Source organism: Cydia splendana, chromosome 8, assembly GCF_910591565.1.
Source record: "Cydia splendana chromosome 8, ilCydSple1.2, whole genome shotgun sequence".
Lineage (NCBI taxonomy): Eukaryota > Metazoa > Arthropoda > Insecta > Lepidoptera > Tortricidae > Cydia > Cydia splendana.
Genome location: NC_085967.1, coordinates 2,094,760 through 2,116,754, shown reverse-complemented (window position 1 = coordinate 2,116,754; position 21,995 = coordinate 2,094,760). Strand labels below are relative to the sequence as shown.

The 21,995-nt window shown below is 44.9% G+C and overlaps 2 protein-coding genes across 11 annotated transcripts in view; one reads left to right on the top strand and one right to left on the bottom strand.

Annotated features, from left to right (window-relative positions):
• The window catches only part of LOC134792636 (large ribosomal subunit protein bL21m), a 155,267-nt gene extending 134,323 nt beyond the window's left edge, over nt 1-20,944 (bottom strand). Inside the window, exon 1 of the mRNA XM_063763889.1 lies at nt 20,938-20,944. The gene's annotated coding sequence lies outside the window, so the exon portion shown is untranslated. The remainder of the gene's footprint in view (nt 1-20,937) is intronic.
• The window catches only part of LOC134792614 (disintegrin and metalloproteinase domain-containing protein 11), a 721,926-nt gene that overhangs the window by 125,009 nt on the left and 574,922 nt on the right, over nt 1-21,995 (top strand). The gene's annotated exons all lie outside the window — the stretch shown is intronic.

Sequence of the window (21,995 nt, the reverse complement as noted above, 5' to 3'; positions counted from 1 at the left end):
TTTATGCTGGAGAATATCCGAATATAGAATTTTGTTAAATAATTCGATTCTACTGTTAAAGAGAATGCTATTAGACTTCAACTTGTAAGTCGGCGCACAAATAACAATGTTCGTGCTTACTATACAACTAAGTTTTTCTCTAATTAGGGTTACAATGTTTTCACAATTATTTGTTTGTAAAAAATCTTTGTGCCCTATTAAGATTATACATAAGTCATCCTCGGTATAATGTTGTAATTTTTTATCTATTCCTTCTAACAAATCCGAAACTCCTCCGTGGGTGAAAAGGTGATGGCATACTTGATACTCGCCAAAAATCTTCTCCGCTGTTTTTAACACCGCATTGTCCCGGTAGCTACTCACTATACATAATTTTCGTAGTGCCGGCTTCGACGTCGGCGCGGGCTCAACCACCTGTGGCGCAAGTTCAGACACAGGCCGCGCGGGCTCAGACAGAGGCGGCTCATGTTTGTGTGTATTTAGTGAGATGCCATCTACCGGCGAGTTGCTACCATGTCCCATCCGGTTGTCTTCACGCCTCTCTTGTGCCACCGTAGCCAAGTTTCCGGTGCAATTTGAGCGATGAGTTTCAACGCGTGACAACGTGTATATTTGTGCCTCAAGGTGAGAAATTAGTTCCTTGTGCTCTTTTAACTCCGATTCTAGACTTTTTACTTGGTTTTTTAAGCTCAGTAGTTCATCCACGTCCTCAGCTTCTGTTTCCATGGTATTATTCAGCAATGAAGAGTCCGATAAAGAACTCGGCGATGTCGGTGATGTTGGAACAGAGTGTTTGCTAGCCATGTTGTGTGTCGATGTCGATCCTTGGCCAAAGTTAGGAGATTGACACAGATTTTTTAATGTTCCATTTTCTGTTTGTAGCCTTTCGATTCTTCTTTTTAGGCCGTTATTTTCGATACTTATTTCTTCAAGCTGGTGTTGGGTAGACGCTAATTCAGAAGTAATTCGGCTTATCTCTTCTTTCATTTCCAGTGCTGTTAGCACCTCGTTTACTGAGTAGTCCATACTTTTCGATAATTTTTCCTGTGACGGAGCAGCGTTTGTGGAAAGCTCAAGTTCGGATATAATTTTGGAGTCCGAATCCGCATGAGAACCCACGTGTGGTAGAGAGCAATCCTCATCGGGAAATATATTCTGTAGTGCGTTCAAGTCAACCGGCGAGGAAATAATCTCGTTTGTTGTCGAAGATATATTCTGTAGTGCGTTCAAGTCAACCGGCGAGGAAATAATATCGTTTGTTGTCGAAGATATATTCTGCAGTGCGTTCAAGTCAACCGGCGAGGAAATAATATCGTTTGTTGTCAAAGTGGTATTAGGAGAAGACTCCGCCTCCGTAATTTTGCACCCATCTTTGTCACTTGGCGTGCTTGTCCTTGGACAGCTTTCAGAAGTCTCAGAAACCAATGGTGTATGTGTGGTTTTCATAGGGGGGCTTTTTTTATTTCGAGTTCCTACTGTCTTAACTACTGCAGTCTTACTTTTGCTACTTCGAGTTGTAGCTTTGGATGCTGGTGGTAGTGTTACTTTTGTTGTATATGGAACTCTCCGAGTACATGTCTTGCATTTCCATTTGGCTCTCTTTTGGGGTTCCATCATCCTATATAGTTTTTCTGAATAACCCGCACAATCGAAGTGGAAAGACAATTCGCATCTGGAGCATAAAGCGCATGTTCCTGGTTCTATTACCAGATCGCATTTGCCACAAGTCACTGTGGATTTACGACTATCCGAGCGGGAATTATTTTTATTTATTTTCTCCATGTTATTCTCGTATTTATGTCGAAATATTAAAAAATAAAATAAAAGAAAAAATAAATAAATGAAGAAAAGTCTGAATACCACGAGAATTGAACTTAGTCTGCACGTTACATACAAATACTTAAAAACAAAAAATGCAAAAAGTTTATCCGTTCGTAAGATTCGAACCCGGTCACGCCGTTTCACAGTCTCGATCTTATGCACACAGCCATATACGCATAGTTCCTGTAGACGAAATTATGGATCGATAGGTGTCAAAGACAAATAGAAACAAAGAGCGCAAATATGCGAGATCTGGCGGCTGGGGTCAAAGTCCAAAGCAATTTAAACATTGAAACGGTCACTTTTGCTTTTTAAAGCGTTCTTATAATCGTATTCACTTCACGGTTATTGATTATATTACAGTATTTGAGTATTTTAACACTTTGGGTTCTTTCTTAAATCACTGTTTAGCTAAAAATTACACTTACAATTTGACATTGGTCAGTCTATAGTCATTTGTTAAAATTGTAACACTTATTCTTCATACTGCACTTAGATAACATTCTCACAGGTGACACGAACAACTATTTACATGTTGAGCTTATTTTATCTTCATATTGCCGGAATTTACTATTTTTAATAAATAAAAAATCGCAGAGCACTTGTTTACATGACAGCTAGCGCCATCTATTCCGCCGGATTATGTCATTCAGTGCGGCGTGTCTTGAAAAGCGGCCAGCACTTTTTTGACAGGATAGCCCGTGGTGTCCTAATTCATCGACTTCACTGCCGCAGGGGCACCTGTGTGGAGCACAGACGCGGACTCCAAGCCGAAGACAGGTCGCGATGCGGAGAGTGTCCGGCGTGAGGAAGGTTCCGGTGTTCGGTGAAGGATAAGCCCGGAGCCAATCACCGGACTCCCTCGACGCCGAAGCCAGTAGTCTGGCCCGTTCGCGGCCTGTACTACGGCTTAGGAGGGAATTCACTGAAATTTGGCACATGATGTCATCCCAGCTCCTTTGACAATTTGGATGAGTTGGGAAATCCTTGTTCGGGCAAGCACTTGACCAAGCTTTCTTAGCTTCGTCCAAGCCCGCAGTCTCATAGTTTGAGGGAAGTCCCCGTAGGATTTTACCTATGAGATTTGCGGAGCTGTGGACTGAAGACAAAAAAGCTGGCAAGGATACACTAGAAATTTTTCTGATCCCTAGCCCACCATGACGGATGGGTAGGGATGCTTGGGTCCAGGAATCGTCGCTGAGCTGAATATTGAGAATGGATTCCAAACTTGACTTAATAAGGTCATCTAAATGTAAAATAATATTTTCGAATCACCAAATAGGGCTGCAGCGAATGGCGTATGTCAATTTAGGGACAAAAAGGCAGAATTTAAGAATTGTAATTGCGTAGTGAGGACTTATTTCAAGAAGGCGGGTTGAAAAGATTTTGAATTTGGAAATTGAATTTTGTATATAGTTTGGAAAAGACTCTTCGAAAATAGGAGATCCTAGGAGGCAAAGTGACTCGTTGTTAACTGTTTTTATGTTTGGAGTTAGGGTGTTGAAGTTTTGTTCAATATTGTTGTGATTAGGGATGGAATTTGGAATGTACAGTTCGCATTTGCTAAAATTTATTTCAAGGCCGATGTTGCTAAATTCGGTCTTGATTGTGGACAGGTCGGAAGTGACAATATCTACGTCACCTCCTAGGGTTCCATCATCTAGGTACCACACGTTAAATTTAGAATTTAGTTTTTTGATGATAGGGTTAATTGCCAAAGAGAATATTGCCGGCCCGAGCGGGTCACCCTGCTGACAACCAACTTCTGAAGAAAGCACGTTTTGGCGATATGATAATTTTGTAGCATCTGCGTAGGATAGAAGGAGATAGTTGTAAATTTCGGGTATGTTATGTTTTGTTTCTGTCAGCAGGGTGTCTCTGTTTACTGAATTGAAGGCATTTTTAACATCAATTTTGATCAACAGCTCGGACGTCGTGTTAGAGAGGTAAGTGCGCAGGGAGTGTACGGCTGCTTCGCACCCCCCTTTGGTGCCAAATCCTAGTTGTATTGGTTCGAAATGAGGTTAATTTAGATATTATGTGCCGGACTGCTAATTTGGATGCGAGACGCCGAAGTGTTGTACCAACGGCTATTGGTCTCACCCCTCCGTCTTTCTTGTTTAGAGCGATAAGGTTGGCGCCGAAAAGAATGGGGACTATATCAGGGTTAATGTTTCCTGTATACATTTTATTGATTAATTTTGTTATGGAATTTAGTAGCTGTTCGCCAGCATCGCCTGTTGAATATGAAATGAGGTCTTTCAGATGTTGGGGTGAGATTCCGTCTAGGCCTGGTGCGGATCCATTTTTAAAAGAAATGATGGCCTCGAGGGTTTCTTTACTATTGATTTGAAGACATACCTGGCTAGCCGTTGGCGGGTCGAGAAAATATGGGGTTGAAGGAGCTGGAGGGTGTTTAGTCTGTAAGGCCTGAAGGGTGTTTAAAATTGAATGGATATAAAAAAAATATACCTAACTAACGTACAACTTTAGTTGCTAAGGTATTTGGAATTGCACATTACAAATACTAGGTACCAAATACTAAGTACAAATATTTTATTCTGACAACTCGAAAATTGATTTGTGAACCTTACCAATGACATGCCCGCAAAATGTCCGCTGAAGAGCGACGTATGATTAATAAAGAATATTACTATTTCTTGTTGATGGGAATAAATTAGAGAATGTTGTTTCCTTTTCATTTTTAATTTAATAGCTATTAACTGAAATATATGTCATGTATTGGCGAAGGCCAGTCAATGCCGGATTCAAACCGGCGTCTTTAGCTAACAGAGTTTGGTTATTTCCAAATTAAAAACACATTCACGCAACCCGATAAAGTTCGCAATAACCTAAACTCCAACTCAGTGCAAAACTTACCTGTGTGGCAATCAAAGACGAAATTTGGAGCTCGAGGCGCGCGCGTCCACCCGTGAACGGGCAAATATTTTAGCCCTCATTACTTGTTTACTTGGCTTCGGCGGATTTTTTGAACGTTATTTTAAGCAGCATCACGACGTTTTAAGTAAACACGCCGGATCAGTGGTTTCTGATGCAATTAGCGTTTTTCCTGCTGATTTTCTATTGCAATGAGAAATTTATTTTCATGAAAATGTTAATGTCGAAAGTGTAAACTAAGTACCTAAATATCTTGAAATATATTTCTTGAAATTTATCTAATATGAGTAGTAACGAGGAGTAGAACAAATGAGTTGCCAGACAACGGAAACAATCTTGAAAAAAATTAACAAGTTTTCAGACAATGCTACTAAGATGATGTTGATTTGTTAACATTTAATAATATGTGCCATATTTAACCAAAAGTTGTTGTCAGTTGTCAATAAGGCGCTATTTCCATATATCTCCGATTTAATGCCAACCTTATCGACAGCCGACAATGTGGTACCTCTTGGTTGAAAACGTCATATATAATTTAGATTTCGCGCCGCGCGGGGGCAGAACTGGAAATCATAACACAAAATGATATTATGTAATTTATAAACCGATAAATTATACTAATTAAAATAATAATTGCGGTCAAAGTAACAAAGTTATAGTAACCATCAAGGTATGTCCAAAATAATCTTGAATGTGGTACTTACACCTAATCAATATTTCAGCTAATTCCACTCAAATCGCTGTCGGCGGTAAGTCCGCCCCGGGGGACAGATATCCTCAGATGATGGATGTCGATGAATATATTATGCGGCGGTTAATCGATTTTGGGAAGTTTGGTAATTGTCTTAGGCGAGGATTTGTAAGTCGCATTGTGGATACAGTCTTAGTGCTGAGATGAAACGAGACGCGGCATTCGGAATTTATAAAATTGATCTCAACTATTGAGAATATTGAGATATTTATTGATGAAATAATATATGACTCTACATGTCACATTTCACTACAATCACTATACTTGTGGAGTGTAGACTGTAGCTTTTCGTGATGGGGGTTCGTTGGGAGAAGCGTAGAAACTCGCCGCTGGAACGCGCTGGCCGCTGTGCTGTCTCGAAGTCCGCTATACCTCCATTTACCGCTATATGTGTTGTGTGAAATGAAAACACATATATTTGATTTATTTACTTGGAGAGTGTTCAGGCTGGTATGAGTGAAGCTCTCTTGATGTCTCTGATATCTCTGAATAAGCCACGAAACGGCTCTGCTGGACTGGATATCATTCGATACCTCTCTATTAATAGAGAGGTATGGGAGGCCGTGCCCGCCTTTCGGCTGCGACGGCTGTGGCGGGTCGCTCCCCACCGCGTGGGGAGGTCAGTGGACGTCAATTTGTGGACGTCAGTGCTGCTGGTGTAGGCCAGCTTTTTCGCCACCGATCGTTTATCCAACCCCGCGACCCCTAGCCCGGTGATACCGTTTGAGCGGGGCCGGGCATCGGGGACGCAGGGAAGGCGACCGGCAGCTTAGGCTGGCGTGTGTGGCGTGGTGTATCCGATGAAAGTTGGGACTTGGCTTGGCTCCGCTACTGGTGTAGCAGAGCTCGGGGCAAGTCCCGGGCCCACCGTTCCGGTGGTCTGGTGGGGTGGTGTGGCGCGATGTTCTTGAGGTGCTCGTGCCCGCTGTTGTCCGCGCGGTCGTACATGGACCGCGCGAGACGCTCGATGAACTCCTCCAGGCCGCGCCACTTCAGTGTCTCGGCGAGGGATGCGTTGCTGACGTAGCGTGGACACTTGACGATGCTCCGCAGTGTGAGGGTCTCCTGACGCCTCATCTTCTCCTTGTTGGACCTGCAACGGAAAGAATGCCAGGCAGGTGAAGCGTATGTTAGTCTAGAGCGTACGTAAGCTTTGTACAGACCGAGTTTGGTCCGTACAGGAAGCTTACTACTAAAGACTGGGCGTAGACACATGCGAGCGACTTTCGCTCGGCTTACTGTGTCTCTGGTGTGGCGATCCATGTTGAGTCTCCTGTCTATGGTCACCCCCAGGTATTTCACTGTGGGCGACCATGTGAGCGGCTGACCTAGAAGGGAAGGAGGATTAGGCAATTTGATGGCTTGCCCTGTGATGAGCGCTTGCGTCTTGCCCACATTGACCGATAGTCTCCATTTGGAGAGCCAGTCAGGGAGGGCGTCAAGCGTCGGCTGGATCTTGGCGACTGCGTGCGGCATCTGGAAAGAGGAAGCAAAGTAAGCGGCGTCATCTGCGAATAGAGCTAGTTGCGCTTGCCCGACGACTGGGATGTCGTCGGTGTAGCGTACATAGCATGCGGGCGACAGGCAGCTCCCCTGGGGGACGCCTGCCTGTATCGGGCGTTCCTGTGACTGTACGCCTTCCACTTGAACGTGGAAGCGCCGGTCTGCCAGGAATGACGCGATGACTCTCACGATGCGGCGGGGGGCTGTGGACAGAGAAAGTTTATATATTAGACCTTCGTGCCAAACTCGATCAAAAGCTTTCTCCATGTCTAGGAGGACCGCGACTGTGTACTCCTTCTTGTTGAGCGACATGCCCATGTGGTGTAGGACACGGGTGAGCTGCAGCGTCGTGGAGTGTTGAGACCTGAAACCAAATTGCTCCGGCCTGGGTGACAGGTGTGGCGAGAGGTGCCGGAGCAGCAACCTCTCGAACACCTTTGATAGGTTGCATAGCAACGTGATGGGCCGGTAGTTCTCCGGCTTTCTTCTGTCCTTTCCCGGTTTGGGAAGGACTATGACCCGCCCGGTCTTCCAGATGGCGGGGAAGTGGCCCGACCGCAGGATCCCGTTGAACAGGCGCGCCACCGCCGCTAAGGTGTTTAGCGGCAGGTGGCGGAGCGCCATGTTCGGGATCTCGTCGGGGCCCGGCGCTTTCCTCGGGTTGCAGTAGCGTCTGATGGACGTCTGGACCTGTGAAGGAGAAAAGTAAAGTGGATCATCGTGTGGCTCGACTGGCACGTTGAGATAATCTCGAACGTGTTGTACGATGTCCGCTGTGTGTTGCGGGTCGGTGACGGGGTTGGGCCTGAATTGCTGCTCAAGGCTGCGAGCGAGTATTTCCGCTCTGTCCTTGGTCGCGTATTTCAGCTCCCCGTCCGTGTCGTCCTGTAGGGGCCGGATCGGCTCGGGCGTCGCGCTGAGTTGTCTGCATAACCTGTGGATAGAGGGAACACTATCAGTTATGCTGTCGATGTGGTTTTCCCAGCTTACAGCTCTGTGTTCGCTGAGTTTGTCCCTCAACAGTCGCTCAAGACGATTGAGCTCAGTCTTGACAGACTGAGCCCTAGTCCTTTGCCACTGTTTCCTGTACCAGCGCTTTTTCTCCAAAAGCGCTTGAAGCGGCCTCGGGAGTGGCGCGCGCCGGTCCGATTGCGGGATCGTGCGGCCGGCCTCGGTGAGGGCCGCCTTGATGTCCTCCGTGATTGTTGTTGCTGCTGCGTCGACCTCTTCTGCGGTCGAGATGGGACCTGTGCGGGGAGTATTTACCATGGCTTCCGAAAAAGCCTTCCAGTCGTAGCGGCGTCCGGGTCCCTTGCTGTATCTCGTCGTCGGCTGGTCTGCGATGGTCAGGAGCACCGGCCTGTGGTCGGAGGTGAGATCGTAAAATACCTGGTGCCGCATAAGGGCATTGACTCCGCGAGAAATCGCAAAGTCGATGGTGGTGCCTCTGTTGTACACATTGGCGTCGTGGTAGTGTGTGGGCTCGTATGGCCCGCCCACTACTAGATCGAGGTCCTCCACGATCTGGTAGATGGTGTTGCCCGGCAGGGAGTGGGCGGACGAGTTCCAAGCGGGGTGCTCGGCGTTGAAGTCCCCGGCCAGGATGGTCGGCACGGGGGAGTCCACCAGCAGCCGCTTGAGGTCGTCGCGCATCTCTGCCGGCCGGCAGTGTCCGCAGGGCCTGTAGATAGCAAACAGGCGCAGATTATGTCTTTGCAGTTTGAACGGCTCTGCCTTATATAGTAAAACACAAGGCCGTTTGGTACCTTCTTCAACTAGTGGGTGTATCATGCAGAGTCAGTAATGTATATTTTTGCCAATCTCGTTAATTATAAGCACGTATGAAAGGAGCATGAATCCTAGACTTATAAATAGGTACAATATTAAGCACGTATGAAAGGAGCATGAATCCTAGACTTATAACTAGATATAAAACATTCCACGCAATTCATTTGACATAATATACGAGCACAAAGTAAAACATGATATACAAAAGTAAAAATAGTAACCTAAACGTAGAGACTAATTAAACACATACATGAACCCTAATAGCTATTTACGACAGACTCCCCCACGTGTGTCAACACCGTCTTCATGCGCGGAGTAAATGGGAATAAGTCTAGAAACTGGGCGGCGGACGTCACCTGCGCGTGTGCGAACAATGGCCACTCTCACATGACCATCTGGGCCAGGAAATAGCTGGGCGATTACGCCTCTGGGCCACGTTCCTCGTGGCATGGAGCTATCCGCAATGATGACTACGTCACCTTCATGCAGTTTTCTCACGTTATGGTGAGCACCGGGCCTAGGGAGGAGGCTGGGTCGGTATTCCCGCTGCCAGCGCCTCCAAAATTGGTCGGCTAGCGTTTGCGCTGTTTTCCACGAAGAGAGCGACATAGTTGCGTCTGTGAAGACACCCAGTGGCGACATGGCACTTGATCGACCGATTAGAAAGTGATTCGGCGTCAGAGCTTCGATGTCTAAATCTGGATTCACTGGTGTCAGCGGTCTGGAATTGACTATGTGCTCTGATTCTAGCAGTAAAGTATGTAGAACTTCTTCGTGGGGTGCTCTTTCTTTCAGTACTACTTTTAATGCGGTTTTAACGCTGCCCACGAGCCGTTCCCAGGCACCGCCAGCGGAGGGGTTGCCGGGTGGAATTTTCTTCCATTTTATGGCTCGCTCGGTCAAGAAGGGCTTGAGACTGTCGGGCAGCGTGTTTTTGGCCTCTGCCAGTTCTCTTTCCGCGCCGTGGAAGTTGGTGGCGTTGTCGGAATAGAGAACTGTAGGCGTGCCGCGTCGCGCTATCATTCGGCGTAGCGACAGTATCATGGAGGATGCCGAAAGTGAGGCGGCAAGCTCCAGATGTACTGCGCGAGTCGTGAGGCATGTGTATAGTACACCCCACCTTTTCTCGCGGCGGCGGCCTATAGTTATGTGCATGGGGCCAAATAGGTCTACGGCTGCAGCGGTAAACGGCGGCTGATTCGCTTTTAGCCTTTCTGGCGGCAAGTCACCTATGGGACCTTTGATTGGCGTTCCCCTATAGGTTCTGCACCATTGGCATTTAAGTATTAGTTATATAGCGAATGCTACCGCGCAGCCCGATAATGTAGTACCTTTGTTTCAACTCGTTGATGACGGTCGCGTGGTTGCCGTGATTGTAGAGTGCATGAAAATGCTGTACTAATAACTTGACGAAATCTTCTTTCGCATGTAAAACAGGCATGTGCGTGTTTTTATCGATTCTAGCATTTAGTACGATGATTCCGTTTTTGTCAAGTTGTACAGCGATTTTGTATAGCGGAGATTTCTTCAGGAGTGGCCGCCCAGTTTCCAGAAGCTTGATTTCCTCCGGAAATGCAGCATGTTGACTCCGTCGGATTAGTAATATCTCTGCTAAATCTAAATGCCCCTTATTTATCTCTATGTCTGTTTTCTTAGCGAACAATGCGGCTTTGAAAACCTCGGCGGCAACCAGAATACTAGCGGTGGCGCGAACTAATCGTACGTTATTAATAATGAACGATCGCCACGCGGGTGCGAGTGAGACGGGTATAGGCGAGTCCCAATCGATCCCTGTCCACCAAACGAAACGTAACGTATCGCGATCTTGCTCAAATATTTCGATCTGTAAAGACTCTAACAGGTCGGGGCCAGCCAACAGCGCGCTGTTAAACGAACGTCTGTAAGCTGTGGCTGCCGTGTCCCAAACTAATCGCGTTTTCCCGCTTTGCGGCTGAAAAGTTGGGAAGTGCGCCAGAGGCCACGTCCGGGGTGCCTCGGGGGGCGGCGGCGAGTTCATTTTCTCCGCGTAACCTTTGTCAAGTAACATATGCTTTGCGTATTCGGCTTTAAGTTTCGCATCGTGGTCTAGCTTTCGTTCTAGACTGTACGGCCGTTGCAATGCTTGCGCTCGGTTATCGGGGAGTTTCTCGTCATCTGATCGCCACAGTAAGCCCGAGTGATACCTTTGCTCCCCCGGTATCCTCTCGCAGGTGGCTTCTAACAAATCTAGCGCACGTTGGCCGGGGTCGGCCCGAGGTACCTTCTGCGAAACGCTTAATGATTCTGTCTCAGAATGTCGTTTCGCAAGTTGTAAGGCCTCGTCTTCCGCGGTATTAGGCTTTACGTGCCCAACAAATTGTACCGCAGGTGCGATGCTGTCCGCAGTTTCGTGTATCGTCAAAGCCATTGCCGCGCCTTCGTCAAATAGCGCGAGGGTTTGGACGGTACCTAACGGTTCCGACACCTCTTCAGGAATGACTTTGAGACACGTCTGCGGCAGCCTAACATTGAGTACTGCAGGTGCCGCTGGGACACTATTACCGTTCGCGGATGCGGCCGCGCTTAATCCGTGTAATAGTTTATTATGTCCGGCTTCGCACTGACTCATGCCACACGCGACATATTTACATTTAAAACGCGCACGGTGACTCGCGCCTAAACATCTATAGCACAATCTAGTACCCTTTACCAAGTCCCATCGCTCAGATATAGTCGCGGCTAGAAATTTCGAACACTCGCTAACTTTGTGTTCTTTGCCGTTCTTACATATGGCGCACGCATCGCGCGAGACAGAGACAGACGATATCTCCCGCTGGGGCTTAGCTCCGGTTGACGCTGGCTTTTTTAAATTACCATCGCGGCGCTTTACTTGAGCTATAGTTGATTTACTAGTACGCGATCTATTTCCCGTATCACGTGTGTATGATTCGCGGGAATCTGACTCCGAATCCGAACTATAGTCGCGAAGGGACGCGGGGGCGCGGGACCTAGCGAGAGCGTGGCTCGATCGACTGGGCTCGCGCACAGAGGAAACCGCGTTTCGTTCATTTCGCGATCTATCATACGTATCACGGTAGAACGCGGGGTCGCGAGACCTAGAGAGAGCTTGGCTCGATCTTCTGGGTTCGCGCGCAGAGGAAACCGCGCTCACTGCATTCCGTGACCCGTTAGACGTATCACGCGTGTACGTTTCGTGGCAATCTGCCTCCGAATCAGAACTAACGTCGCGAGAGTACGCGGGGGCGCCGGACCCAGCGAGAGCGTTGCTCAATCGACTGGGTTCGCGCACAGCGTTTACCGCGTTTCGCGATCTATTAGACGTATCACGCGTGTACGTTTCGTGGTAATCTGACTCCGAATCCGAACTAACGTCGCGAAAGTACGCGGGGGCGCCGGACCCAGCGAGAGCGTTGCTCAATCGACTGGGTTCGCGCACAGCGTTTACCGCGTTTCGCGATCTATTAGACGTATCACGGTAGAACGCGGGGGGACGAGACCCAGAGAGAGCTTGGCTCGATCTTCTCGGTTCGTGCACAAAGGAAACCGCATTCACTGCATTCCGTGATCGGTTAGACGGCTTATGTCGGTTTACGCGCTTGGCCGCAGTACTAATTTCGTTAAGAAACTCGGAAATTGCTACTAACCCGGGTGATTCTACGTTAGACTGCCTGTATTTGGCCCATTCATAGCGCACTATCAGATTCAATTTATCCACGATTTTATTCACGAGCTCAGGCGCGTGCAAGTATTTCTCTTGACGCAAGGATCTAATGGTGGCGACGGCATTCGCTACATGCGCGGCGAATGAGGCTATATTCGAATTGTCTTCGGATAAACGCGGCATGCGTTTAACATTATGAATTTCCGTAAGAACAATCTCCTCAGGGTCGCCGAACTGCCGTTCCAGCGCTTCCATTATCTCGTACGGATCCTGAACTGTGTACATTATTGATTTTACGGCCGTCCGAGCTTCGCCCTTAAGTGCGCGCCTAATCCGACTGACGTTATTGACGGCACTAAACATGGGCGACGTATCTTCGAACTCTGCCCTAAATGATATCCACTCGGTGATATCTCCGCCGAATGCAGGTAATTCCGGCGGTTTATGGTACATTGGCGCGTAGGTACCGTGCGGTACCTCTAAAACGCGCGGGGGCGGTCTGCTAGCCCGGTCGGCGGCTGCACGCGGCGGCGGCTGCGCGGTCTTTTTCGGCGGCGGGAATTTAACGTTTTCTTTCGCGACCTCGTGCTGTAACCTAGCTTGTCGTTCTACCCAACTTCTAGTACGTTCTTCGACGGTCGCGTCACTGCTGCCGACAGACTGCGCCTTCAGTTGCGCAACCTGCGGCCGTAAATTTGCAGTGTCGGACCCTGTCTTAGAAGCTTCGACGGTCGCGTCACTGCCGCCGCGAGACTGCGCCTTCAATTGCGCAACCTGCAGCCGTAAATTGGCAGTGTCGGACTCGGTCTTAGCAACGGCTAGACGGGCTTTATGAACCTCGAGCTCGGCCATTAGCACGGACAATTTATTGTCGCGTTCCCTAACCGATTTGCGATTCTTTAATTCGCGATTAGACGGCGCCCGCGACGGCGGCGGCGGCGCATCGGTGTCTTTATTCACTAGCGTATTCGACCTACTACGATTTACTACGGTGGCATCTAACGTCTCCGAGTGTACCGACTCGGTTCCACCGGTAGCATTCGGGTTGCCACTGGTGCCCTTGCTCCTCGTATTAGTCTCGTTGGACGTAGTCTTACCAGACGAGGGGGTAGGGGTATCCATGTTCGGTGCGGGCGCAGGTGGGCCCTTGGTGCGTGATCGTAGGCTCCTTTCTTCCTTTTCGGACATCTTTCTGGCTGGAACCACTTCACTTAACACACGCGGGGGGTCCCTAACTTGACCTGCCTATGCCTATGACTGACCGTTGCCGTGCGCAACGTCAGTGCCCTAAGCGTGGATCCCTCGTGGCACTGAATCTCCCGCAATGGCAAAGTGCTATGCCTAGAACGTTCGAAAGCAGTGTGTGGGCATCAACCATGTGACACTTGCAACGAAAGTTGCCAGGACACGTGAGCGGAGGTGGTCCTACGACGCTGCACGGTCCGTCCGGCAAGCCGGTAAATGGGTTACGGAAAGGTATAGGGTTTGGGTCTAAACCGAAGCGAACTTCTAGGCTCAGCGCGTCCTTTATTCTTTCTTGCCGTCTGAGTCAAGCAACGTTCGCTTAAAACTCAGCGCGTACTTGTTTCTTTCTTGCTGTCTGAGTTAAGCAATGTCGCTTGAAACTCAGCGCGTACGTTTTTCTATCTTGATGTCTGAGTTAAGCTATGTCGCTTGAAACTCAGCGCGTACGTTTTTCTATCTTCATCCGGCTTCAAAAAGACCAAACTGTGGAGTGTAGACTGTAGCTTTTCGTGATGGGGGTTCGTTGGGAGAAGCGTAGAAACTCGCCGCTGGAACGCGCTGGCCGCTGTGCTGTCTCGAAGTCCGCTATACCTCCATTTACCGGTATATGTGTTGTGTGAAATGAAAACACATATATTTGATTTATTTACTTGGAGAGTGTTCAGGCTGGTATGAGTGAAGCTCTCTTGATGTCTCTGATATCTCTGAATAAGCCACGAAACGGCTCTGCCTTATATTGTAAAACACAAGGCCGTTTGGTACCTTCTTCAACTAGTGGGTGTATCATGCAGAGTCAGTAATGTATATTTTTGCCAATCTCGTTAATTATAAGCACGTATGAAAGGAGCATGAATCCTAGACTTATAAATAGGTACAATATTAAGCACGTATGAAAGGAGCATGAATCCTAGACTTATAACTAGATATAAAACATTCCACGCAATTCATTTGACATAATATACGAGCACAAAGTAAAACATGATATACAAAAGTAAAAATAGTAACCTAAACGTAGAGACTAATTAAACACATACATGAACCCTAATAGCTATTTACGACAATACTAGAATGGATTTGATTTGATTTGCTACTCAAATAGTGTGACTTGGCAAGTTTTTACCCATTCGTTTCAAGTTTCATACTTGCCAAGTCGCACTATTGAATAGCAAATAAAATAACATAACAAATCATTTAAAGCAATTGAAGAACGTTATGCATGACAGGCGCTATGGTCTAAAGGGATTTTGAAGGCTTGCGGCCGTATTTGAATAATGCTTATAAGATATCACAGCGATACGATACCGATCTGTCAGTGTCGAAAGTGACCTTTTAGGTTGGAAAAATATTGATCGAATACGGCCGTTGGTTTCCAGTTAGATCTCATTTGTTTTATTAGCTATAGATAGTTTAACACGTAGCTTATCGCACCCAATGTATTGTACGAGCGAGACTGCGTTTTATGACAAAATGATATCAAATGAATATCTTGTCCTCTCTTGCAACTCAAATGCCGCTTTAGTTTCGTATTTCATGGTGGGCGGAATGTTAGTCACAGCTGTGCTAGCTTCTCTATTGCAGGTAAAGGCTCCCATTTGTCTCTGATAGTTAATGGCATAGGAACATTTAATACCCGCAAGTTTTGCGCAGGCCTTATTGAAATTGGGAGCAGCTTAAGACTGTTAAGAGGTTATACTTGAAACTTAAAGCATTAGGCAACATATTAGGTAGGTACATTTTACCAATGCTTATATTGCTCGGTAGAATGGTACCTAATCCGTTAAGTATCATTGTTCACAGAAAAGATGCCCGTTTTTCGCAACGCATTTGACCCTTCTGTTCTAATATAATATAACCTATTGACTGTCTTAAGCTGCTACCAATTTCAATCACGCCATAAATAATACAGGTTTCAAGAAGAAGGTTTGAACATATATTCATAAATGATTGATGATATAGTCTGTTCGGAAAGAGAAGAGTCGTGGAATATGCGTAGAATGTATTGGACTATTTGGACCCCATACATTCCACGACTCTTCTCTCACAGACTCTAATTGTGGACATTTTCGGTCGTTACTATTGAACCCCTTTCGGCTCATATGATTCGTTCCGAAAGTATAGTCTGAAATAAATAAGTTTGTTTTAAGAAATGAAAATATTTTATGCAAAAATAATCTCAGGGTGTCCAGCGGAGATTTACGATTGAGATAATTTAAAGTGCGGGGAAGACGCGGGGTGGTGTTTTAGTTTCGTGAGTGTTGCGGGTTGATTAGTAACAATATCAATGGATCGCTCGCCAGCAGAGCAGCGTGCATATTATGCTATTGAGGCGTATCTAACTGGGATTTTCACAGAGCGAGCAAGGCACATATTGCATTAATTTCGGAATACGCGGAAAAGTTTAGAGGACTGTGTAATACAAATCCGCATTCATCTTTAATTGTTTATGTTTTAGTTTTTTTTTAATAAAATTTTGATATCCGAAAACTGCTGCTGGACACCCCCTACCATTCGCTTTATTCAAAATGCCATCGTTAACGAAATATGTCGAACACACCATATTTTTAAATTAAACATCTAAAACGCTTGCTCGAACACATTTGAGCAGACAGTAAACTACGCCCACAGATCACTACTAACCGCTAGATGGAGCATTTAAAAAAAAAACAACTAAGGGGCTATTCATAAATTACGTCATTTCAAATTAGGGGGGGGGGGGGTCTGGACATTGGATGACGGTAGCATGAAGTAGGAGGAAATGGGGTCATTTGAAGCATGATTTTTGGATGATTATAGGGGGGGGGGGGGGTCCAAAATCGTCAAAAATCGATGACGTAATTTATGGACAGCCCCTAAGGCGCATACGGAATTACAAGAGATACCTACAATTATGCGTCCGTTTCATCGAATAATTTATGCTACAACGTTACCATATTTGCTGACTTAAAATATTAAAAAAAAATTATATCAGTGCATCGTGCTCGCAATATAATGATTTAAGGTGCGTAATGCGTCTTCTGAAATAACATTTTTGTTCTATTTGTATGTTACTACTTTGGACTACCATGTGTGTGAAACATAAACTTAACTGTAAAGAGTGTAAAGGAGAGCAGACGGACAGACGCACATACGAAAGCATTTTTGCCCACGTTGAAACGGAAAAGTGCTTGCGCTTTGCGCCCGCTCGTTAGGGCTCATTTAGACTGTGCGAGAACTCGCATGCTAGTTTCATTAAATTGCGTTATTTGATCGGTCGGCTTGAGTTGATGTAACCTGAATGGTCCGCAATGTAACTAAAATCGCATATGAGTTCGCGCGCCGTCAAAATGTGCCCTTATATGACCATATTTCAAAATACTGAACGTGCCTTCTACTATATTCTAGTGTGAAGTAATCTACGAGCACGCCTCACACGCCCGAACGTCGCGCCGGAAGCGACGTCGGGCCCGGAAATCGAGTAGGTCACGGCAGCGCTGTTCGAAAATTTAACAATCCATCAGCTTCTTGGTAGGCTGAGATTTGATGGCACAATTGTACGTTGCGAGATTTTGGAGCCATGGGACATCTACTGGCGTTATACAATGTCGTTATTTATGATCAGTATATCACTTTGATATTTATATAGGTATAAGAAGGTTTAGGTGCTAATGCTTCTGCGACAATTTGGTTCCGGAGATCGGGTGGGTCACGGCAGAAATTGCTCGAAAATTGAACTATTTATCAGCTTTTTGGTAGGCTTCGATATAACGGCAAATTCGTACGTTGCGATATTCTGGGGCCGTAAATACGACATGTTACCTAAACGTTTGTATTTGGGGCCAAGATGGCAATTGTAACTCGTGAAATTCAATGTAAAAGTATTTTTTTGCATGAAATGAACATATGAAAATTAAAAGTCACGTGGTCATTTTAAGTTTGTATTGTTATTATTTATTAAATATATGTCGGAGGAAGCTTATGTCCAGAAATGGACGGCTTTAAGCTGATAATGAAGTTGAACATAAGTTTTTTATAGCTGCCCATCTTGGACATCTAGTCCTCTATCGTCGCCCTTGGTCTGATTGTAGCCAGTTTATTTTATTCCTAAAAGTACCTAGCTGCGCAAAAAGAAAAGTAAAATAAAACTACTAACTTTTGTTTATCTAATATTAAATTAGGTAAGTTATATTATAAGTTCAACTAAAACATGCTCATTTCTGAACGTAGACGAGATCAATTATTCAAACAAACGTCAGAAAATAAGAAACTGCTAGGTACTCTAAACATTTGTTATGGAATGAGGCAACGTTAGGTAAACTTTAAAGCTTGTTTCACACACATCCGAAATTGCGTACTTAATAATGAGTTTGTATTTTTTTACATATTTGTCACTTTCTTTTTGCGCCACTTTCCTAAATTTTGGTCAGTCAGGCCAATTAAAAAAATACACTGACATCCGAATGATATCTGAATGATGTCGCTTAGCTATCGTGCGTCTGGCTCGCGCCAATACATGTACGATCAAGTGCGATCGAAATGCACGATAACCGAATGACATCATTTAAATGTCAGTCTGATATCAATGTACGTTCGAATTGGCCTTAGTTTGTTGTCCGTCGAATTTCATTATTACTAATTGATTTCATAATCAGGGATTACGATCGTTTGTAGCTTTTGCGAAATATGGTGGTAGCAGCAAACCGTCTGCCATCGTAATATCATTAAAATTTGTTTGTAGTAAAAGCTTTACAAATTTGTGTCGACAAAAGGTGACTTTCGGGTGTCAATGCAGCTGCAATACTGTTGCGGTGTTGTTGTAGACGCCGCTGTGTCTGTCAATTTCCTTGATTTTAAAATGAGTGACGAAATGTATTTCATAATCGCGACAGTAATGCGGCAGCGAACGTCACCTTGGTCAGTTCGCCGATTGTGCGTATACTGGTTTAACATATATTTAGTGTGTAGTGGCCATAATACTTGTACAACATAAATAATATCGCAAGGAATTCTCTAGACATTGTTATCTACCCAGAGGTACGTACGTTATTTTTGTGTTTAGAGATGGAATATTATTTATTAAAACTACTATACGAGAAAATGGCGGCATAAATACATACAACAATGTTCTTTATGGATCTTGATGGTGTATGCGTTATGCGAGTAGACTGCCGGTGACAAACATAAATAACTTTTTAATTACGAAAAAAATTAATATAATTTCCTTAATGTTGAAATAAAATAATTAAAAACAAACAGTTTAATCCGCTTAGCAAGAAATGGAAGATTATTTATATTTTGTACTCAAGGTAAAAAGCGTTATACCAATCTTTTAAAAATAGCTTATAAGCTCAACAGCCAGCTTCATTATAAACTGGAATAGATGTAATACACTAAAGAAAAAGTGACAGAATCGAACAGGCGCATTCAGCTTACACGGCTAACGTTCTGACCACTAGACCACCCGGCCATAGTTCCCAAATTCTCTTATTGTATCTTTGAAAGGCTAGGCGTCTTTGACCAACTCTAAGAGCGAGCAGTACGTGCTTGCACCTCCTATACGAATCCTTTACTGGATTACGGCAGCCAGCTTTATGCTTTATTTCGTTGCTATACGCCTTTAACGCATGTCGAATAGCGACCACCTCAAAGGGCGCGGAAGCAACTCTTTCAGCCTCTCCACGGATGCGCGATCTAATAAAAGCGGCCATTGTCTAGCCTCTCGAATCGAGCACCTCGCCAGGATGTGAGTCGAGTGCTTTTTAAATACGTTACGCTATGATTTTGTGAGGGGTTTGTGAAAGGTGGTTAGAAATAAGGGCATCAGCTAGCGTGGGCGGGTGCACGGAGCGGGTTAACGAAAAATTGTATGAGCAACGCTAACTGGAGGGCTACCGCGAAAACCGAAATTCGCAAATTGCGGGGATCTTTCTCTTTTACTCCAATCAAGGCGTAATTAGAGTGACAGAGAAAGATGCCCGCAATTTGCGAACTTCGATTTTCACGGTTATAGCCCTGGCGCGGACGCGTGCGACGAATTTTAGCTACAGTGCGTGGTGCCCGCGTGCGGCCGCTCCGTGCACCCGTGCCAGCTAGCGGACGCCCTCAGGATTTATTCGAAGGAATAATAGGTGTTTGTTGATATGGCGAAGATGAAATCGTGAAATCATAAAGTCGTCAATTTCGCGACCGTGAGCGAGATGACAATGAAATTCAGCAATATACACCAAGAAATGTAATCGGCGATCACTGTGATCAGGAACCAATTTTTCTAATTCAGTCATCGATGGCGATCACATTTAACTATGGAACCAACCTCGAAATCACAAAAAAAAAATTGCCTGTTTCATACAGTAGGGCTGGTCCGATGTTGATATTTTCTATGAGAGTTTTTTTTCCGCGATTTCGCAGTTGGTTTCATAGTTAAATGTGATCGCCATCGATAACTGAATAAAAAAAATTGGTTCCTGATCACCGATTAATAATCATCGTGTATATAATATAATAGGCAAACCACTTTCAGCCAAAAATCAACAGCAAATAGGTATTGATTTTACAAACATAAAAACACGTCGTCATTAGTAGGTTAGTAAATTAAACTCAAGACAGGCCAGGGATAATTCACATACCCATATATTTTGAAATAAATATGTGCCTATATTTACATCGGTAACTCGCAGGCAAGTACCTGGACCGGCCTCCATACATTATGTTTCAAAGGAAACCCACGTCATACTAAAGGTGAATTTAGGGAATCTACAGGGTTGAATAAAATTATAGGTACTTGTAAGTATTTGCTAAAATTACTACACGCGTGTGAATCGATAGACTTAGGTATGCTATAAGCTTACTTATAAAAGAAGTACCCAGCTATCGTAACGTCCGTCTTCAGGATCAACCGTTTGCTATCCTCCGCCCGTGCGTCTCGCTGTGGCGTATAGGTCACGTTATCACCAGGCCCCAATTTCACCACAGTGACAGGTGCGACAATTGTAAAATCACTGTTGCTGACGTCACAGGCATCCATGGGCTACGGTTACCGCTTACCATCGGGCGGGCCGTATTCCTGTTTGCCACCATCATTGTATTATTTAAAAAAACTTTATTATATCGGAAAAAAACAGATATTTCTTTTGCGAAGTTTCTGACAACTGTCAAGATTTAGAAGAATTGTAGGTAATTCTTGACAGGTAATGAGGTATATGTCGGAATTTCGTGACAATTGTAGTGTTTCTTGTGACAATTGTCATAAACTTAGCAAGAGAAATATCTGTTTATTTCCGATATAATAAAGTTTTTTTTAATAAAACAATGATGGTGGCAAACAGGAATACGGCCCGCCCGATGGTAAGCGGTAACCGTAGCCCATGGATGCCTGTGACGTCAGCAACAGTGATGTTTTACAATTGTCGCACCTGTCACCGTGGTGAAATTGGAGCCAGGAGAGTTGAAGTCACGCACACAACAGCAATGTATGTACCTCATGTAGGTACCTAATTATGACAGGGAGATTTTGAAATTAACATTTTTTTATAACGATAGTTGAACCGCCAACCTCAATATAGACATAAAGTTTCTTCAGAGTTTTTTTAGCTTAATATCGCGCGCTTAAGTCACATTCATTCAATACTGTTTTTGCGATTTGTACTCCATGTAGGTGTGTGTAATCATTCACCTCATCTCTCCTGGCGATACCTATAGATAAAAGGCCAAAAATGACTCAGTATTAAAATTAAAAATACCTCTTGTTATAACGTTAAACTCCCGCCTGAAATATTTTAAATTTTCATCCCGTATCAAATTATATTATTAAATTAAGGTCGCCGAGCCCGAAGCTGGCTCTAGGGACGGATTCACTATGTTACTTTAGTATGCCACGTAATGTAACTCAATTGGATAGTAATGTTAACGTTTCTACGTTAGTTGAACTCAAGCCACAAGTAGGTAGGTGGGTAGGTACGAAGGTAATTATGTATCTCTAAAATTAAAATGCTACAAATATGGATATTTGGATATTGAGATAATTGGGGATTTTAACCGTTTTAGGAGTGTTTTCATGTGAGATAATATTGTTTGGTTTTAATAACCCGGTTAGAAATACTTAGGGCGTCCGCTAGCGGACGCGGTAGCACGAAGCGGGCGGGTTAACGAAAAATAGTATTATCAAAGTGATGTTTTTACGAAACTCGCTTTCAGCTCGTTTTATAAACCCAAACTCGTAATTTAATGCCTTTCATTATGTTCACATAAACTACTACAAGTACATATCATATAAGTGTTATTAATATTTTTCAATTAATCCTCAAGTGTGGCGCTAGCCGGTCATTTTCCATTGAAAAGTTTAAATTAAATCCC